The 20,167-nt window shown below is 41.3% G+C and overlaps 1 protein-coding gene across 17 annotated transcripts in view; it reads right to left on the minus strand.

Annotated features, from left to right (window-relative positions):
- Positions 1–20,167, minus strand: part of fhod3b (formin homology 2 domain containing 3b) — a 612,757-nt gene that overhangs the window by 523,101 nt on the left and 69,489 nt on the right. The window lies entirely within an intron of this gene.

Genomic DNA, 20,167 nt, shown 5'->3' on the forward strand with positions numbered 1-20,167 from the left:
CAGATGCCTGTAATTGTACCAGCCTCCACCACTTCCTCTGACAGCTCATTCTATAAAAACACACTACCCTCTATGAGAGAGTATTGCCAGAGGTCCCTTTTTAAAATCCTCCCCCTCACGTTAAACCTATGCTCGCTCACGATTCCCCCACCCCGGGGAAAAGACCTTGGCTACACACCCAGCCCATGTCCCTCGTGATTTTATAAACCTCTATAAACATTACCCTCTGCCTCTGATGCTCCAAGGAAAATAGTCCCAGCCTATTCAGCTGCACCCTTTTACTAAAGCCCTCCAATCCTGGCAATATATAATTGTACGTCGTTTCTTGACCCTTTCAAGTTTCACAACACCATTCATGTAGCAGGGAGACCAGAAGTGAACACAGTATTTGAAAAGCGACCTAACCAATATCCTGTACAGCTGCAACATGACCTTCTAAACTCCTATAATCCATGCTCTGACCAAGAAAGTCAAGCATACCCAATGTTTCTTTCACGACCCTGTCTATCTGCAACTCCACTTCCAAGGGATTGTAAACCTCCACTCCAAGATCTTTGTCCAGTAACACTCCACAAGACCTTACATACCTTAAAGGTAAGTCCTGCCCCAATGTGCCATTCCAAAAGGCAGCCACATCACATTTATCTGAATTAAACTCCATCTGCCACTTCTTGGCCCACCGGCCCATCTGATCAATGTCCCATTGTACTGAGGTAACCTCATTCACTGTCCACCATACCACCAATTTTGGGTGTCATCTGCAAAACTTAACCATACCTCCCATGTTCCCATTCAAATCACTTATATGAAAATGACGAAAAGCATTGCATCCTGCACCGATCCTTGTGGTACACCACTGGTCACAGGCATCCAGTCTCAAAAGCAACCCTCCACCACCACCACCACCCTCTCGGTCTCTCACATTCAAGCCAGTTCCAAATCCAAGATGGCTGGTTCTCCCAGTATTCCACATGATCAAACCTTGTTAACCAGTGTATCACGTGGAACTTTGTTGAACGTCTTACTCAAGTCCATATATAGATCACATTTATCTTGTCCTTCTAGATGGTAGAGGACATGGGTGTGGAAGGTTCTGTATTCCGGCTGTGGCTTCACAGCCCTATAGAATGTAGCAAATTATTTCCAAACACACTACATGGATTATTTGCAATGCAACAGTGGGATGATGGTTCAAAATTACACTGTGTGAACTAAGTTTTGCAAATTGAGATACTGACATCTCTAAAGCTTAGAAAATGTCTTTCCAAAATAATTTGAGTTAGTCATCCTCTGGCAGTTCAATAGCTCTGTAAAAAAAAAATCAAAGAATATAAAATCAGAACAGATGTCAGATCTGGGGACAATAAAATAGTGAAAGAATGCACAAAATAATTCAGCCATAAATATCACACCATAATAAAAGCTTCATCAGTCATTTGAAACATTCACAATTGCACAGAGATCTATTTTAAAAATAGTGGTTGGATTTATTGGTTGTCACCCAATCTGTACAAGTATTTATAAACATCCCCTCTAATAAAATTACCACAGCAAAAATATAGGTAATGGAACATTGATTATTTAAAGAACTTATAAATTAAACTCCTCCTTCTAAGTACAAACTTGCTTACGAGTGGTTAGGACTTGGGAGAGACTGTGTGTTGTGCAGGTCAACTGGAAGGAATGATCAAATACTAATCATTGTCGTTTTGAAGAAGATGGTTCCGAAATGCTACAAAATTCCATTCTCAAACAAGGATCAAGGAAGATCCACCCACAAGGGGGAACTTATACCACAAAGTATCTCCTTTTTGCTACATAAAGCCACATAAGCATCCCTGAATTATCTCTTCACACATAGCTTATTCTCTACCAGTGTCCAACTGCATAAGTAGACAACTCTCCCGATTGTTGGTTCTTCATGGAAGAGAGCAAAACCTATCCACAGATCCCTCCTGCCCACCTCAGGATCAGATCTTCCATTGTAATGATCATTAAACTTCATAGTTGTTAATGGGCAGTCAAGCATTCAAGATATCCTGAGGTTGTGAACAATGGTACACAAATGACAGACTTTTCTTTTAGTTAGAAATTTTATTCATTGTATGATCTTTGTAATTTACATAACCAAAGTGAGTTTAAAAGAGGACACACGATCACCATCATATCCACTTGAAAAGTAAGGACAATTTCTTAAGTAGTCTTCAGTTTTGTTTTTCTGCACCTGCAGTCACTTGAAATGGAAACTGGCATGATCAATACTGAAATTGTACCTATCATGAGATCACCTGGCTTTCAAGTTTATAACTATGGGTATGAGATGTGATGCAGTAATGCAATGTGATCTTATAATCACAAGCTTCAAGCTGACCAAATGCATAAGCAGCAAGTTTTCCCTGCAGCTAATGAAATCTCTCTTTACAATCATGCAGCATTGGAACTGGATCGCTGTGGGTATTCTGGAGTAGAATAAGATAGAGCTGGGTGCAGTATCTATTGAAGAACAAACACTTATTTAACCTGAACCTTGGCTAACCAACGTACGTGAATTCACAAAACAGACTCTCCTCTACAAATAGGATGGGGATGAACTCCACCCAGAGGAACCTCGATTATCTGAATTTCAGATTATCCGAAAAGGATTTCAAGGTCCTGCAATAATGTTACATCAAGGAGGTAAGTGTATTCGATTTATCTGTACTGAAGAACATGTGACAATGCTGGCAAAAAACAAAGAAACACACAAATCAGCCCAAGCATTAGCAACTGGACACTTTCTAGGTAAGGATTGTTACACAGCCCTTTGCAAGGGTGTTTTACATGACTGTACAGATATTCCTGTCACTTTACCGGCCGTACATTACAAAAACAGTCGAGAATGTAAATGTATGCATGAGGCAGCACTTCAGTCTTTCTATCAAGAGACTGCATTCCTGGATACTGACAAATGCTGTTGCCATTGTAGAAGCTGTTTGGGACCTGGTTTAATATTGTATTCACCAGTTCATGCCAAATAGTAACTACTGCTGCATTTTAAAAATGTTTTCCCATATTACCATTGCTTTATTTTATTGTGAAATGCATCCTCTTGCCCTCAATACATTAAAATTACATAGATTTAAATAAATTCTCAGGTACAGCACATCATTAGATCAGCATGGCTTCCCTTGTTTCAGGTAAAACAAACAGATTATCCGAATAATCAATGACCCAAACGAAATAGTGCCCACCCATCTTGTTTGGATAAATCGAGGTTCCTCTGTACTGACTGAATGAGCTGAGTGAGCAAATGATCAGGAGCAAAGCCCTGAACTGCCACTTAATCCACTAAACGCTGCTTGCAACATTCCCAGGCACATTTCTCTGCATCTATATTTTAACAGTCTTTACAGGATGTCAATCTCCTCTTTGATCAGTGCTTTTGAATCCTGAAGATTTGACAGAACAGCACTTCAGTGTCCATGTAGTCTCCGATTACATGCTTCTCATACTGTTACACGATGTAAATTCCAAACTCAGTCAATGGCACTGTATAATTATGCTTGCTCTTCAGGACAAAACCAAAAGGAGATCAAGCTCCTGCCTGCATTAAGCTCAGGCAGATATTTTAATAAAAAAGACAACTGCACAACTTACAGAATAAAGACTCTGACCCAATCCAATACTTTTACCTTGACCAGGTGAGCATTAAAAACATTGTTACCAGTCCTATCCACAGGAAAGAGTGCTCATCTAACAAACCACCATATACAAAAGTAAATCAATCACAACGAAGCAATAGATTTTGACAAGTTATGGCAGAAACAACGATGTGCCCGATATTCAAGTACGACTAGCACATATTGGTTCAAGGTTAGGTTGAAATGGGGAACTCTGGAGAAACTGACACAAGCCTTTGACCTTATCCAAACAGGTGGATGATACTTGCAACAGGAGCTTCAAAAACAAAACAAAAAAAGGGGACACTTTGGTCATGTTATCAAGGCGCATGATGCAATTCAAGAGAAGGAAGTGTAATGATGGTAGGCAACAGGCTAGACAGACATCAGATTAGACAAATGTTCTCCACAGCAACAGCCTCCAACAGTCCAAAATGCTAGCTACAGACAACACTAGGTCTTTGATTGCAGAACTCAGGTCATATCCTACCAGAGACCTCGACATTTCTCAATTCACAATAGAGACTGAAGTGATGGGAGCCAAGGAACTGAAACTAAAATTAAAATTGGCTGACACCACAAAGATAAAGAAGGTAACATATTCTTGTGAAGAATGCACAGAAGTTGCAAACAGATAGGGCTAGGCCGAGTGAGCCAGCAAAAACATTAGCAAATGGGGTCTAGCACAAAGTTGTTCGCTTTGTCAGGAAGGGTGAAAAAGCAGACTATAACTTGGACGAAGAACGACTGCAGAATTCAGAGATGCGACATTCTAGTTCAGGAGTTACAAAAAGTTAGCATGCAGGTACAGCACAATCATAAAATCACTGGCTTCTGGTAATCCAAATGCAATATATCCAGAGGTTCCTCTTTATCCACACTGACACTGGATTACAATACAACAGGTTTAGTTGAAACCGCAAGCTTTTAGAGTCCCCACTCTTGCCTCAAGTAGCTGCCCGAGGAAGGGGTGGGGTTCTGAAAGCTTGAGGTTTCAAATAAACCTAGTGGACTATAACCCAGTGTCATGCGATTTTGACTTTTCCATCCCAATCCAACACTGGCAGCTCCACATGTCCATAATGCATGTCACTCCTTCAAAAAGGTACTCCAATAAATCGGTTAAAACATGATTGCACTTGATAATACTATGCTGATTCGTATCCATCACGTTTTTCTAAATAAAAGAAATAATTCACCACGAGACATGATAAACACTGACAGACACCAAATTAACTGACCAATAGCCAATCCAGTTTTTGACCTCATGTCCACAATGTGAACGACATCGTGACTTTGTGGATGACATTTGCTACTTCCAAGTCAATGGAACTTTTCTGGAATCTTGGGAATTTTGGAAAATTAAACACCAGTGCATCCACTAACTCATTAGAAACTTCTCTTAAGATCCTAAGATGAAGTCCCCCTGGATCCAAAGACTTCAGCCCACAGCTCCAGTTTGCCTGGTTCCATGTCTCTCGTGTTTTAAATCTTTCCCAATTCCTCTTGCCCCACCTCCTGGATTACAGCTTTTACTGGGATTTTGTTTTGCATCCTCTATAAAAGCTGGCTCCTATGTTTTCACATTTCCCTTTTACTATTGTTAACTCCCTTCCTCATTCTGTCTAATGTGAAGGTGCATACTTTGTTCAACATGCTCAAAATGCCATTTTGATACTGAAGTATTGGATGACCACAAAATTGTTTAAAAGCAAATATATAAAGAAAGTTATCAGGTGCTTAACACCAAATTTGATCAACTTCCCCCTTTATTCACTCAGCCCATTTAAATAACAGTCACTCTTGCTATATCTTTTCTAGCTAGCTTCTACTCCTAAATTTCTCTGCCACTCTTTCTATTATGACCAATCTGACCTACCAGTCATCTTTGCATAAATATATGCCTTCTCCATGTCTGAAGCTTTCCCATTAACCATGAATGACAAGCCACATTACTGGTGTGCTCATGCACACCAAAACTAGGACTGACTGACAAACAGAATTGAAATCAATTGGGAATTCAAGAGACTTTGCTTCACCTTAAAAGAAAACAAAAAGTGAATGGGCCTTTTGTGGAACTTGCCATCGCAAACTAAACAGTTGAGGAAAAGGGCAAAGTTGCATACTGAAGACACAGAAGCCATTCTGAGGGGGCTTTAACAGGGGGAAATAACTCCAGAGAATCCAGTATCATGACACCAAGCCACCCTTCATTTACACGTGGAGCAGCCTTTATGCTGATCCAGATTCCTCAGAGCTAGTTCTCAGAATTAACATGGCAGCAGACACTCCTGTTCTCGTGTCAGCCTGGGCTCCCTAATTGGACCAAATTAACATCTCCAATCAGGGAACTCAATCCATGAGGTCCATTTGGCTGAACTCATTACAATCACTTTGGGGAAAATACTGAAATGATGTTTCCCCTTGTGGGAGATACTAGAATGAGGGGATACAACTGGCCCGCTATTTAAGGTTGAGAGTTTCTTTTAAAAAAACTGTCACAAGTCTATGGAATTCTCTTCCACAACGGGAGTGCAGGAGAATTGAATATTTTTAGAATTGCCAAAACGTAGTTTAATAGTCTTGTTTGCCAAGGCCCTAGATTATACAGCGTAGGCAGGACAGGGGAAGGAGTTGAGGCAACAAAATCATTTAGCCATGATTTTATTGAATAGTGAGCAGGCCTGAGGGAACAAATGGCCGACTCTGCTCTTGGGCAGTACGTAAAAGCTAGCAAGTGCAAGGGAGAAAGGAATTGATGATTTTGAACATAGAACAGTACAGCACAGAACAGAACAGGTTGTGCCAACCACTGATCCTCATGTATGCACCCTCAAATTTCTGTGACCATATGCATGTCTAGGAGTCTCTTAAATGTCCCCAATGACCTCGCCTCCACAACTGCTGCTGGCAACGCATTCCATGCTCTCACAACTCTGTAAAGAACCTGCCTCTGACATCCCCTCTATACTTTCCTCCAACCAGCTTAAAACTATGACCCCTCGTGTTAGTCATTTCTGCCGTGGGAAAGAGAGTCGATAGTCAGAGACTATCTATGCCTCTCACTATCTTGTATACCTCAATTAGGTCCCCTCTCCTCCTCCTTTTCTCCAATGGAAAAAGTCAGAGCTCAGTCAACCTCTCTTCATAAGATAAGCCCTCCAATCCAGGCAGCATCCTGGTAAACCTCCTCTGAACCCTCTCCAAAGCAGCCACATCTTTCCTTATAATAGGGCAACCAGAACTTGATGCAGTATTCCAAGTGCGGTCTAACCAAAGTTTTATAGAGCTGCAACAAGATCTCATGACTCTTAAACTCAATCCCCCTGTTAATGAAAGCCAAAACACCATTTGCTTTCTTAACAACCCTGTCCACTTGGGTCGCCATTTTAAGGGATCTATGTATCTGCACACCAAGATCCCTCTGTTCCTCCACACTGCCAAGAATTCTATCCTTGATACTGTACTCAGCTTTCAAATTCGACCTTCCAAAATGCATCACCTCACATTTATCCAGGTTGAACTCCATCTGCCACCTCTCAGCCCATCTCTGATTAGATTACTTACAGTGTGGAAACAGGCCCTTCGGCCCAACAAGTCCACACCGCCCCGCCGAAGCATAACCCACCCATACCCCTACATCTACATCTACCCCTTAACTAACACTACGGGCAATTTAGCATGGCCAATTCACCTGACCTGCACACCAAGATCTTTGGACTGTGGGAGGAAACCGGAGCACCCGGAGGAAACCCACGCAGACACGGGGAGAACGTGCAAACTCCACACAGTCAGTCGCCTGAGGCGGGAATTGAACCCGGGTCTCTGGCGCTGTGAGGCAGCAGTGCTAACCACTGTGCCACCATGCTGCCTCTGCATCCTGTCAATGTCCCGCTGCAGCCTACAACAGCCCTCTATACGGTCAACGACACCTCCAACCTTTGTGTCGTCTGCAAACTTGCTGACCCATCCTTCAATCCCCTCATCCAAGTCATTAATAAAAATTACAAACAGTAGAGGCCCAAGGACAAAGCCATGTGGAACACCACTCACCACTGACTTCCAGGCAGAATATTTTCCTTCTACTACCACTTGCTGTCTTCTGTTGGCCAGCCAATTCTGTATCCAGACAGCTAAGTTCCCCTGTATCCCATTCCTCCTGACCTTCTGAATGAGCTTACCATGGGGAACCTTATCAAATGCCTTGCTGAAGTCCATATACACCACATCCACAGCTCGACCCTCAGCTTTTCTAGTCACATCCTCAAAGAACTCGATAAGGTTTCAGGGGCATAACCTGCCCCTCATTTTGATTTTGGTGGCAGAATCAAATGTGGTTCATACAGAGCACAAATGCTGTCAATCTATTTGGATCAGTTCAGTCTCTGGAACATAGATGTATGTTATAAGGTTCCGATTAAAACAAAAGATCAAACGGGACAAAAATTACATAGAAATGACTATTCAATAATTTAAATGAGTGTATAACCCCGTTAAAGCTACAGATGAGAATACCATTTTAAGCACTTCATTAAAATAGACCAAAGTCAGATGTTAAAGTCATCTCCAGGTCTGGCAGACGAGAGTCATCTTGTTTGTGTACATTGGCATTTTAACAGGCTAATAACCTCTTTTTAAATTAGAAAAAGGTAACTAAAAAGGGAAGAAACAAATGTTACAGTTTGAGTCCATAAACTAGCACCCACCCTTCATGCTATTCCTCTCTTATGGTGTAACTGTTTCAGTTTTACCTTCACTACTGGATGCAGCACATTAACACAAAAAGAGTTCACATGGAAATAATCAGCACTCAAGTTAACTATTATAGGAAAAGCTAAAGCACATGAGACAAGGAGCTATAATAAAACTAGTCATCTTGCTTTGCTGAACTAATCCCTCATTTTACCATAGCCATCTTTCACTGTATACGTCTGTGTTTTCAACCCTGCACATTAGACCTTCGAAAGGACAGGTGTGCCTTGAAATGCTTTGATCAGTCTTTCACAGATGAAAGTGTGTGGACTTAACATGGCTCATAGCTCAGATTTCAGCTTCCAGATCAGCCTGCCCCATGATATTTCCAAGGTGTAGGTAGGAGGAGAATCTCAGGTGTACAGGTCTGGGAATGCAACTACAGACTAAAATTGCCAGAGCATAGGAGAATTTCCCTGACAGCTGGCTGTCATCTTACTGAGAATCATCATTATCTGCTTAAAGGCTCAACTGTTCTATGTTTTCAGTGCAGTAAGACTGCTGGGTCAGATCGTTCTTTAGTTTCCTCCAACCTGGTTTACCCTAGAGCAGGAGAGAAACACAGCCAGCTTACAGCCTTTATATTACAATTGGAGGCTGGTTACAAAGAGATTTACTCAGACAAATAATTTCACTGTCTATTTCAATAGGTTAATTCTCCAGACGCAAGCGACAATGGCATTTAAAAATGCTTTCAAATTTGGTATCAAGCACCTGTTAAATTGAAATATATTAAAAGAAAGTTTAACCATCTTGTGGTCATCCAATATGCCAGTATAAAAATGATTTTTGGAGCATGTGAAACAAAGCATGCACCTTCATCAAATTAGATAAAGGTGTTCCTTGTCTTATAATTTTGAAGAGTGTTGTGCAAGTCTGAGACAAATTTTAGATAGTGTAATTGTATTAGCCAACAGAAACATTGTGAAAACCGTCATTGATATTTAAAGTTAACTGAACAACCCTTAGGTTAAAATGTTCAAAACCTTTGGTTGGACTAGTTTACTGGTACATAGTCATTTTGAGAGATTGATTTCATTGATAGAAGTTGTATGAAATATAGGCCACATTTTGAATTAAAAGCAAACATTACGAAACAAATCCTGGTTCAGAGAATAAACAGAACAATATTATAAACCACATGTTGAAAGTTGCTTTTCTTCTGGAGAAAACATGCAGCACAGAGTTTTATGTGAAATGCCATCCACATCTGGTAACACCTAGCTGGTCATGTTTTTAATACAAATTTCCCATTAACAAGAAGGTCCGTGGCTCAGTAGTTCTAGACTGACTACTAGATCAATCCAGACAGCAAATGTACCAACCTTCATCCAAACCCATTTTTACAGCTACAATTCTTTTTCTTCATTATTTTTAAATATTTAAAACCAGGGTTGTAATGATAGCCAAGTTCTACTCCAACATAATCTGCAACCTCGTGGCCCAACATGTTTCTCTACTCTCCAATTACCATCACATCAGGGGATCAACCCTGCTAGAGAAAAAAAAAAGTGTAAGAAGCCATGCACTAGGCATAGCTTAAAAAAAAATCAGGCATAAACTGGAGGCTACACAACAGGACTATTTGCATGCCAAGCAATTCCATAACCAGCCAGTGGATCAGATCCAAGTCTGCAGTTCTGCCACATCCAGTCATGAATGGTAGTAGACCCAACCTTAAATGATGGGGAGCACAGCACATCAGTGCAAAAGACAAGGCTGAAGTATTTACTTTTGGAAATAAGTGCTAAGTAAATGCTCCATCTCTGTTTCCTTCCAGGGGTTCTCAGCATCACAGATGCTAAGTCTTCAGCCAATTCAATTCAATTCAATTCAACCCACAAGTTGTCAAAGAAGGTGGTTGGAGGTACTGGATACTGCAAAGGCTACGGGCCCTGACAATATCCTAGCTTGCACACGGTACTTGCTCTACCAGTATAGCAGCACTGAAATCTACCCACCAGTATGGATAATGGCCCAAGTTCACCCTGGACACAAAACAGGACAAATCCAACCTGGCTAATTGCCATCCCAGCCTACTCCATCAGGAAAGTGATGGTAGGTGTTATCAGCAGCGTTTGCTCATTTTGGATTCTGCCAGGGCCACGATTCCTGATCTCGCTTCAGCTTTCATTAAAACTTGGACAAGGGAAAAGAATAACAAAAAGTTGAATTGCAAAGGAGATGGCGACTGCCCTGAATATTGAGGCTGCATATGATCAAAGGGTGTCATCAAGGAAACCCAGCAAAAATGGAATCCTTGAGTCCAAGGGGAATCTCTTTGCTCGGAGTCAGACCTGTCACAAAATTAAAAAAGATGGCGGTTGTGATTGTTGGAGCTTAGTCATCAAAACTCCAAGACAACTCTGCAGATGTACTTCAGGGTTGATACTGACCCAACCATTTTCAGCTTCCTCAATGACCTCTGCTCCATCATAATGTTAGAAATGGAGACATTAGCTGATTGTTACAGTGTTCAGCACCATTTGTGATGACCGATATACTGAAGCAGTCTGTCCAAATACAGCAAGACTTGGACAATATCCAGTTTTGGGCTTACAAGGGGCAAGGAACATTCATGCCAGGCAATGACTATTTTCAATAAGGGAGAATCTAACCATCACTCCTTGAAATTCAACAGCATTACTATTCTGGAATTCCCCCACTACCAACATCCTGCGATTGACCAGAAATTCATCTGGACTAGCCATACAAGTACCGTGACCAAAGCAGGTAAAAAACTCTGAATTTTTCAGCGACTAAGTGTGCGGAGTGGGCTGCCGGGGAAAGTGGTGGTGGAGGCTGGTGCAATTGCAGCATTTGTAAGGCATCTGGATAGGTAATATGAATCGGAAGGGTTTGGAGGGATATGGGCCGGGTGCTGGCAGGTGAGACTAGATTAGGTTGGGATATCTGGTTGGCATTGACAAATTGGGCCAAAGGGTCTGTTTCCATGCTGTACATCTCTATGACTAATCTCTAGGCTCCTTAAAGCCTGCCCATCTACAAAAACTCAACCGGTGTGGGTGATGGAATCCTCCTTGCCAATCTGGGTAAATGCAGCTCCAAAAAAAAAACCCATCCAGCTTGCTTCATTGACATCATATCCACAAAACATCCAGTCCCTGCGCTACTGACACACTGTACACTTCAGCTGCTACAATCTACAAGATGCAATGCAGAAATTCCCCAAGGCTCATGGGACAGCAGCTCCCATACCCATGACTAACTCCATTTAGAAGGAAAGAGGATAGCAGATGCAAGGGAACACCACCATCGGCAAAAGTTGTCTTCCAAGCCATACACCATCCTGACTTGGCAACGTATTGGCATTCCTTCAGTGTCACTGGGTCAGACGTCTCAAAACACTTCTTCCTGACAAATGCAAATAGACCGCAGCTATTCAGGGTTGCGGCTCACTGCCCACCTTTAACAGGACAGCTAGGAATGGGCATCAAATACTGGCCCAGCCAATGATACATACGTTGCCCTTGAACAAACGCTTTATAACAAAGTTGAATTTCACAATTGTTTAATGACTTCCTTCAGAAAATTATAAAGATTCCCGCAGAAGGCTTTAGCCTCTCCAAAGCCTAGGCTCCAGCTGGATATTTTTAGCCCAGTACTGAAGATCTTTCAATCACATGTCTGAGCATCTGCTGTTTACAGCATTTACCGGTATGTAAGCAGTACATTAAGAGCAGTTGACTGTTAATCAACTCCGTTCACTGTCAGACTGAACATTTATTTACATTTTCCCTCCAAAATGTTTAAGGAAACTGGAGCAAGCCATGCAATCAGAGCTATTATTTTAGGCAATAGATAAACTTCAATCAAGGTACAAGAATTCTGCTCTTCAATTTGAACTTCCCACATGAAAAAAACATGGGAATTAAAAAAAAAAGTTTTAATTTAAAAAAAATCACAATGTTACTAGGATTTACAAATAAATGTATTTTTAGTCACTTGGATACATGTTCAGTGGAGATTTAAAGTAATTTGAGGATGATTCCCCCCACCCCCCCAAACCAAAAAAAATTGAAAACCGCACAACCAACTAACATTTGAGCATTTTCTGGGGGTAGTGAGAGTGTTTCTGTATGGAACTTTATGCTTATTAAAGACTGCATCAATCAGCAAACTCAATAACTGTGCCAGCAGATCAGTCCCAGAAAGTCATGTATTCCCAAAAGCAGAAAATGGACAAATACTTGAAAAACTTGAACATAAAAGGCAGGGAGGGGCAGAATGAAGTCACATTCACAGCCACGTTGGCATGACTACCAATGTGCAGAAACTTTGGGATTGGAGTCCTTATAATTCAGAAGTGCCTTGTAGGCTTGGCAGGATTCTTCTGAGAGTTTTTAAAATGAAACAAATACCAGCCATTACTTCAACATTACATTACATTACAATGATTAGATTTACAAATGCTCACCACAGAGCTTGCCCCCAGAAGTTTAGTTTGAGAATTCAGGTGAGGGTCAGCCTTGCTCTTATATCTCAGATCCCCATTTTCCAACCATTATTTTTTAACTGTTCCTTTACTAAAGTGACCATAACCTAAAATGTTATGACAAAGCTATGAATGGACTATTGTTACCAAAAGAAACCTCAATTTCCAACTCACTGGCACCAAATTAAAAAGAAAGGGACTACATTAGATTTTTTGTTCTTAGAAAAGTGCTGCAAGTCTAGAAGCAAGAATTGGCATAGACATAATCATAAAAAAAACATAAGCAACCTACTCATTTCACAAACAAAAAAATCACATCTTCAGTTGCAGAATAGCAAGCTGTCATTTTGGAGGAGAGCTGAATTGTGAATAGGAGCCATTAGCTGCAACGCACACATCCAATAGGAGATTCAGACAGCAGTTTTTCACTACTGGCTGCACCAAGCAAAAAAAAATTGTCTACACAGTCTGAAGCAGGCCAACCCTGGTTACGATTATCCCTCCCCAATGGCCCAATCTCTGCCACTTGTGTTAAGTCATTTACCACATGTTGAACAGTCACCTTCTTGATCCCCAGTACCTAATTCTTCCAGAGGTGTAGGCTTGCATCTGGCTCTTCAAAAGAAACCCAACAGGCAAAGGCCAGTTGAGAACAATAGCTTGTATTTAAAAGAGAGTGGATATTGATGTTGTGTGAAGTGAATACAGGAACGGTTTTGATCACAATATCTTTCCAACCAATCATTTCTGCCAGACATCTGAAGGAACACAATAATCCAAAGGTAACCCCCACTCCTCTTTTCTTTTCCAGCTTAGGCTTAAACACAGCAGCAGACCTCCTCACAAATCCTCCAGGTACTTAAAAAAAATTAAAGTCAGATTCCTGTCAAACTGAACTGCTAACAGCATCCACATGTTCCCACTTGAGTGCTGGAGCGATTTTCTGTTCAAAATTCATTACTTCTGATGGGTAACGTATAAAATACTGCTCGTAACTTGATTCACGACTTTCAGCACGGCGCACCATCAATGACAGAATTATGATGCAGATACATTTGGTTACATTACTTCTCAATGCTTAAAATGAGTGGAATGATATATAGATTTTATATGGAGACTGATGCCACGTTTTTGAAAAAAAAAGGTAAAACATTGTTCACAAAAAAGTGACAAAAGGTCACCATGGAGGTTGCATGGAAAAAAAATCTTCTGGGGAAAAAAAAGTCTTCTTACACAGGCAGACATTTTGTAGTGCTTGTCACTAATGGGCACTTTATTTTAAACAGGCATATGTTATGTGGGCAAAATAAATCAGGCAGGATTATCTTGTATAGTTTGCTGCCTAGGTTCGCTGCCAATTGCGACATACCTGGAGGCTTTGGTGCAAGTTTTGGTGATGAGAAACGCCAAGATTTGTCATTAACTTCTGGGAGCTGCATTCCACATCAATAAGTCAGAAAGAGAACGAGAAAAATAGAGAAATGCTAACAATTTTGAGACTGTAGACTTTGCCCTTTTATTAAAAAAAAGGAGTCAGCATCCATGCTGAAGATTAACCATGTTTAAAAATATGTACCAATAAAACATCCTAACAGTGTGCATCCAGGCCATTTGGCCCATCAAGTCGACACCAACCCTTCGAAGAGCATCCCAAACATTCCCACTTCCTACCCTATCCTTGTAACCCTGATTTCCCATGGCTAACCCACCCAGCCTGCACATCCCTGGACAGTACAGAATTTAGCAAGGCCAATCCAAAAAAAAAGTGTCCAGCACATGAAACTCTTCCATTCCACTTTGACAAGATACCAAAATCAGAGTAGAAGTCTGCTATACACTTTGTTCAAAATATAATATTTTTTAAATGGACCAGTTCCTTATAATGCACTGAACAAAGTTCAGTGAGATAGGGGGACATCAGTCATTGAAGTCAGTAAAGTGTTTTCAAATCAGAGTGCATTTTTATCTACTGGAATTCTGAAGATTAAAAATCTGTCACATCTTAAGCTTTGCTCATTTTACAAGATGATTATCTGATTATAATTTTCCCCTTTCTTGCAATAGAATTAGTTCCGAGATACTTTCCCTACGCAGCTGCAGGCAAAAGCAGGAACATAGTCACCTTTAATACATTATACTTCATTACATCAGTTAAAAATATACTTTCAATTTGTACAAATTCCTCAGGGCAAACTCACTGATCTCTGATCAGAAAATCAAAAGAACATGGATCTGACTGACAGAAGATTCATTAAGCTGCAGCCTGGATAAACAAGCAAAACTAAACTGCCACTAAAGCTAATCCTAGTAATTCCAATGTTTAGCCAGTGACGCATCAATGCCTGTAACGGTGGAAACCTACATTCTTTTTGCAGTGCATTTATTCAAGTCACATCATTAAAAAACATGTTCCGATGGGACTGGAGAAGCTGCTGTGCATGAAGGTGAACCTGGAAAGTGGGAGTTATTGCTAGACTGCACTTGTGCATATCCTGCAGTTGGTCAGAGATACAGAACAGTACTGGTTCACAGCAGGAAGCTGAGAATCTGGGGCAAGTCATTGATCACTGCAGTTACAGGGCATTACCAATCATTTGAAGATTCACTTTTGGTTTATAAAAAGAAAGCTGAAGTATAAATTTATCTGGAGTCCCTTGGATTAGAAGATAACAATTCTAAATGATAAATTACACAGCTGCAAATGAGCTGTACAAATCACAGGAATGCAGAAGATAGATTTTATGTTAGAACTTACGTTAATAAGATTGAGCAGAGATTTGGGACAACTTCACCTCAGTAGGGAGTTGAAAACAAGGAACATGGCAAGTCAGGCAAGAGGGAAATAATGAAAAACCTTTATCGTTCCTGTCCTTCAGAAAAATTGGTATTATTTGTAGATGAAAATTCACCCAGTACTTTTACTCATTGGTTTCAAGTTGACCTCATGGTTGATCCAAGGAATAGTTCAGAAGATAAAAGAGACCTCCCTAAGCTAACTGCCATTTAACATGTCCTTTTACAGGAGGCATCCATCCGATCAGGCTTGATTTGTATCAGTGAAGAACTTGGTAAATATTCAAAGACCAGGCTTCTATCTACTCCCCGAGTGAGATTTCTATCGGTGAAGGACAGTGACAATGCACAAAGAAAAAGGAACATTTTACTGGGTGGCATATATGCAGATATCAAGTCAGGCTTGAAGCTTAAAACATGAGCAGACATCAAGCCCATTGATATAATGCATCATTTTATTAAACAGCCTTGAAAACTCAGCTCATTTTAAAAATTATTTCACTTTGTTCAACCAAGCAATGACCATGCAGTAATTTTGCTTTGCCCTCGACTTCATTATCTCATCTGCAATAGTCCAATGTGACTTACTCCAACAGGAGGGCTCTCACTGGTGTGAAATGCTATCTAGGAATCAGTAATCATATCACAAATATACAGAAATATTTTAGTGCACAATATTTAACAAGTGACAATTGAAATGTCAAGCTGCATAAAATAAGATGCCTTAGTTACATAATTTATACTCTCATGTTTGCAAATCCTAAAAGCTTGCAAGCAGATTTGGATTTATAAAAACTGGTCTTGAAAGTTCTCAACTTGCTTATGAGCCCTAAATCAGAGCAAAGTTTGTCCCTGGAGTTAATGCAGGCCTTAAAGTTTCAAGGTTTCAAATCAGATGTAAACTTCCAATCATTAATTTCAACTCCTATCAACAATTTTTTTTCAGAAAAGTTTAAACAAAAGGCACAAAATGGAGAAAGGCTCAAGATTGGAGAAAAGAGAAAAGGTGACAGGATAGCTGGGGAGAGAGAGAGAGAGAGAGAGAGAGAGAGAGAGAGAGAGAGAAAAAGAGAGAGTAGTTAAATGAAACATACAGTATTCTAGGCTTTATTCATAGGGGCACTGAGTACAAGATCATGGAGCTTATGTTGAACTTATAATAAGACCATTGGTGGAATTCAGTTTCGTGCACCACATGGATGTGAAGCACCCAAAAATAAAACCTGCAAAAAGAAAAAGAATAGTTTGAGGAATGTAAAACTTCAGTTACCAAGATTAATTGGAGAAATTGGGATGGTTTTCCTTGGGGGAAAAAGAGAGAAGTTTGCTAGAAACTTTCAAAATCTGAGGAGTCTGGACAGAGTGGGTAGGAAGAAATAACTCCCACTTGTGAAAAGCTTCAAAATAGAGGGCACAGATTTAAGTTATTTGCAAAAGCAGATAACATGATGCAAGAAGGAACAACTTTCACACAGTAATTAGAGTTTGGAATGCACTGCCTAGAAATATGTTGGAGAAGGTTCATTCAGAGGGCATGAGATTATTTGAACAGAAAAAGGATAGGAAAAGGCAGAAGAGTCATGTAGACACAATGGACTGAATGGTCTCTTTTTACACTAGCACACATTGATTCAGAAGTTGTTGCTCACTGATGTCTGGGAACTCAGCAGTGGGCCAGAAACTATACTACCCACACATTCACCCTTGTACGACCCAAATCTTCACCCTGACTTGACAGGAACACCCAGAACGGTCAGATTTCTATCCATCTCTCAATACATTACTGATCTTTCCTCTGGACTTTCTATGGCACCAAAATCAATTAGTTAAGGCAAGCTCCAATAATTATCCAAGGCACACAGTCTAAGTTTTCTATACAGCAGCTATGAAAGTAGATCAACTGAAAGCACGTTTACAAGATGTACATTTTGAAAACACTTTGAAAAATGTTGCAGTCAGTGGCAGGACAAGGCCAGGAATCACAAGACCTTCTGCTTGGACGAGGGAGCAGCACCACATCAGGGAACCTTCAACCCCAAGTCCCAGGTAGTTCTCAGCAACTAATGGACCTCCCAGATCTAGGCTCCCATACACACTTGGTCTAAATAAAACCTGATGGTTGCAACGCATCAAGTTCTCTTTTTAAAATAAGGAAACCTTCTAGTACCTCCAAATTTTTTTTTAAATTTCAAAAATATACTTTATTCACCAAAAGAAATCTTTGGTACATGTACAGTTGGTGAAGCTGTTCAGATGTACACTGTTTTCACTTTCCAAGAACAGATGGAGTCATTAATGTTCACAATTCTCTGTTTACGGTCAACCTCTTGGCATTTAGCAGAGGTGTCAGTGGGACCCAATTACTGAATGGAGCCCTGTTATACTTCAGCAGAGATACCTTACACAGTGGTGTTTCCCTACCACACCTTGGCGGCAGCTGCCCCAAAGCTTCAGTGCGTCCCTCAGCACTCAGCCCTGGACCTTGGAATGTGCCAGTCTGCAACACTCGGTCAGGGTAAACTCCTTCAGCTGGAAGGCCAACAGGTTTCAGGCAGACCAAAGAGCATCTTTCAATGAGCTGATGGTCCTCCAGGCATGTGTGATGTTAGTCAGTGTGCGTCCCGGGGAACAGACCATAGGAGTGTGGCGTCCCATGTCATGGAGCTGTTTGGTACGAGCCTAATCAATCACCTCTGCATTCCTCTTCCTTTGCATAGGCACATTCCAGAAGGTGGTGTGAGACAGTCTCATCCCCTCCACAGCTGCTTCAACGGCATCATGCGTGACACAGAGTCCAGGCATGCATAAAGGAGTTCACATGCAGTGCCCCTCTCATCACCAGCCAAGTGACGTCTTGGTGCTTGTTGGAAAGTTCTGGCGATGAGGCATTCTGCCAAATGACTTCGACAGTCTGCCCAGGGAACCGCTCGACAGGATCCGCCCTCCCCTTTCCCCAAAGGGTCTCAAGGAAACTACATGCTGACCGCTTCCTGATGAACTGGTGGTCAAAATGTGTTTCTCTTCACAAAGTTCACCAAGGAGGACAGGTGATATGGAACGGTCCAACTACTTGGAGTGTCCTGCGGCAGTGAGGCCAGGCCCATCCTTTGCAACACTGGGAACAGGTAGAACCTCAGTACGCAGTGACACTTGGTATTTGTATACCAGGGATGCACACAGCTTGATGCAGCCACACACGAAGATGGCCATCAGGGTGAAGGCAGCATTCCCCACCCCACTTTTGTTTAGATCTTTATGTACGGTGTCCCTTCAGATACACTTTGATCAGCACATGAAGTGGAAGATGGCCCAGGTGACTGAAGTGGCCGTAGGCCAGACCTGTGCCACGTACAACATTGAGTGTACTACTCACTTGATGACCAGCTTTTTTTTTTAAAAAAACTTCCCACAATGGAGTGTGACCAGTGCTCCCATCTGTCCAGTTTCTGCTTCACCTCAGTGACATGCTCCTCCCAAGACTTGGCGCCTGCCTAAGCCCCTCTGAACAAAATACCTAGCATTCAGGTGATCTTTCCTAATGATGGTGGAGAGGATAGAGGATTGGTTGGCCCAGTTTTCAGAGAGCATGGCCTCGCTCTTGCCTAGATGTACCTCAGCTCCCGTGGCCTGTTCAAACTGGTCACAGATGCACAGGAGTCTGTGCACGGACAGCAGATCAGAGCAGAAAGCCACAATGTCATCTGTGTACAGGGAGGTCTTAACTGCCAGGAATAGCCACCCCTCCTAGGCCTGCATCCTTCCTGATGGAATCAGCAAATGGCTCTATATAACACACAAAGAAGAGTGGGCAGACCTGACTGGAAAGCTTTCGGATTCCCACCCATTGATTGAGACTGCACTAACAATGTCTAGTGCCTCTAATTTATTTCCTTTACCTGAAAATAACATTCTGCTAAACTTCTAGTTTGGCAAGTTATATTCACCTCAAGGGATCCTGCACTTGAGCACCTTCCATTCAGTTTTTTGGGACTGATCACTCCCTTAGCGTATGACAAGGGTTTCTTGCATGTTCTCCTGTGTCCTTGTCAGAATTTTCAGAGAAGCTTCACTCTTCACAATCTGGTTGTCTAAGCTACATTTTTATATGTAAACTCAGGAATGCAAATGCAATGCTAAGGTGACCCGAAAAGGCACAGGCTGTGACGTAGAAGCAATCTTCCCTCACTTGAAACAATGAGCTGTATTCTCGAAGTGCCAAAGTCAACAGTACTACACTGAGCACTCATTTCTGCCTAGTTAGCTGTAGGCCTCCAGCTAGTCAAGTATTGGTATTAACTTCTGTGCTTGAATGCTATGAATGGAGCAAGCTGCAAAGATTTAACTCAATGTACAGCAGAATAAACTTAAGTTGTAGTCAAAAAGTTCCATTTTGCCTCGTGGATCATTAGGTACGATAGGATCACTTTTTAAAATGAAGGATTTTGTTTAAATATAGTGATGTGACTTAGCCATTGCATGATATGTTGCCACTATTTATTTTGGAGTT

This window comes from Chiloscyllium punctatum, chromosome 41 (assembly GCF_047496795.1).
Source record: "Chiloscyllium punctatum isolate Juve2018m chromosome 41, sChiPun1.3, whole genome shotgun sequence".
Lineage (NCBI taxonomy): Eukaryota > Metazoa > Chordata > Chondrichthyes > Orectolobiformes > Hemiscylliidae > Chiloscyllium > Chiloscyllium punctatum.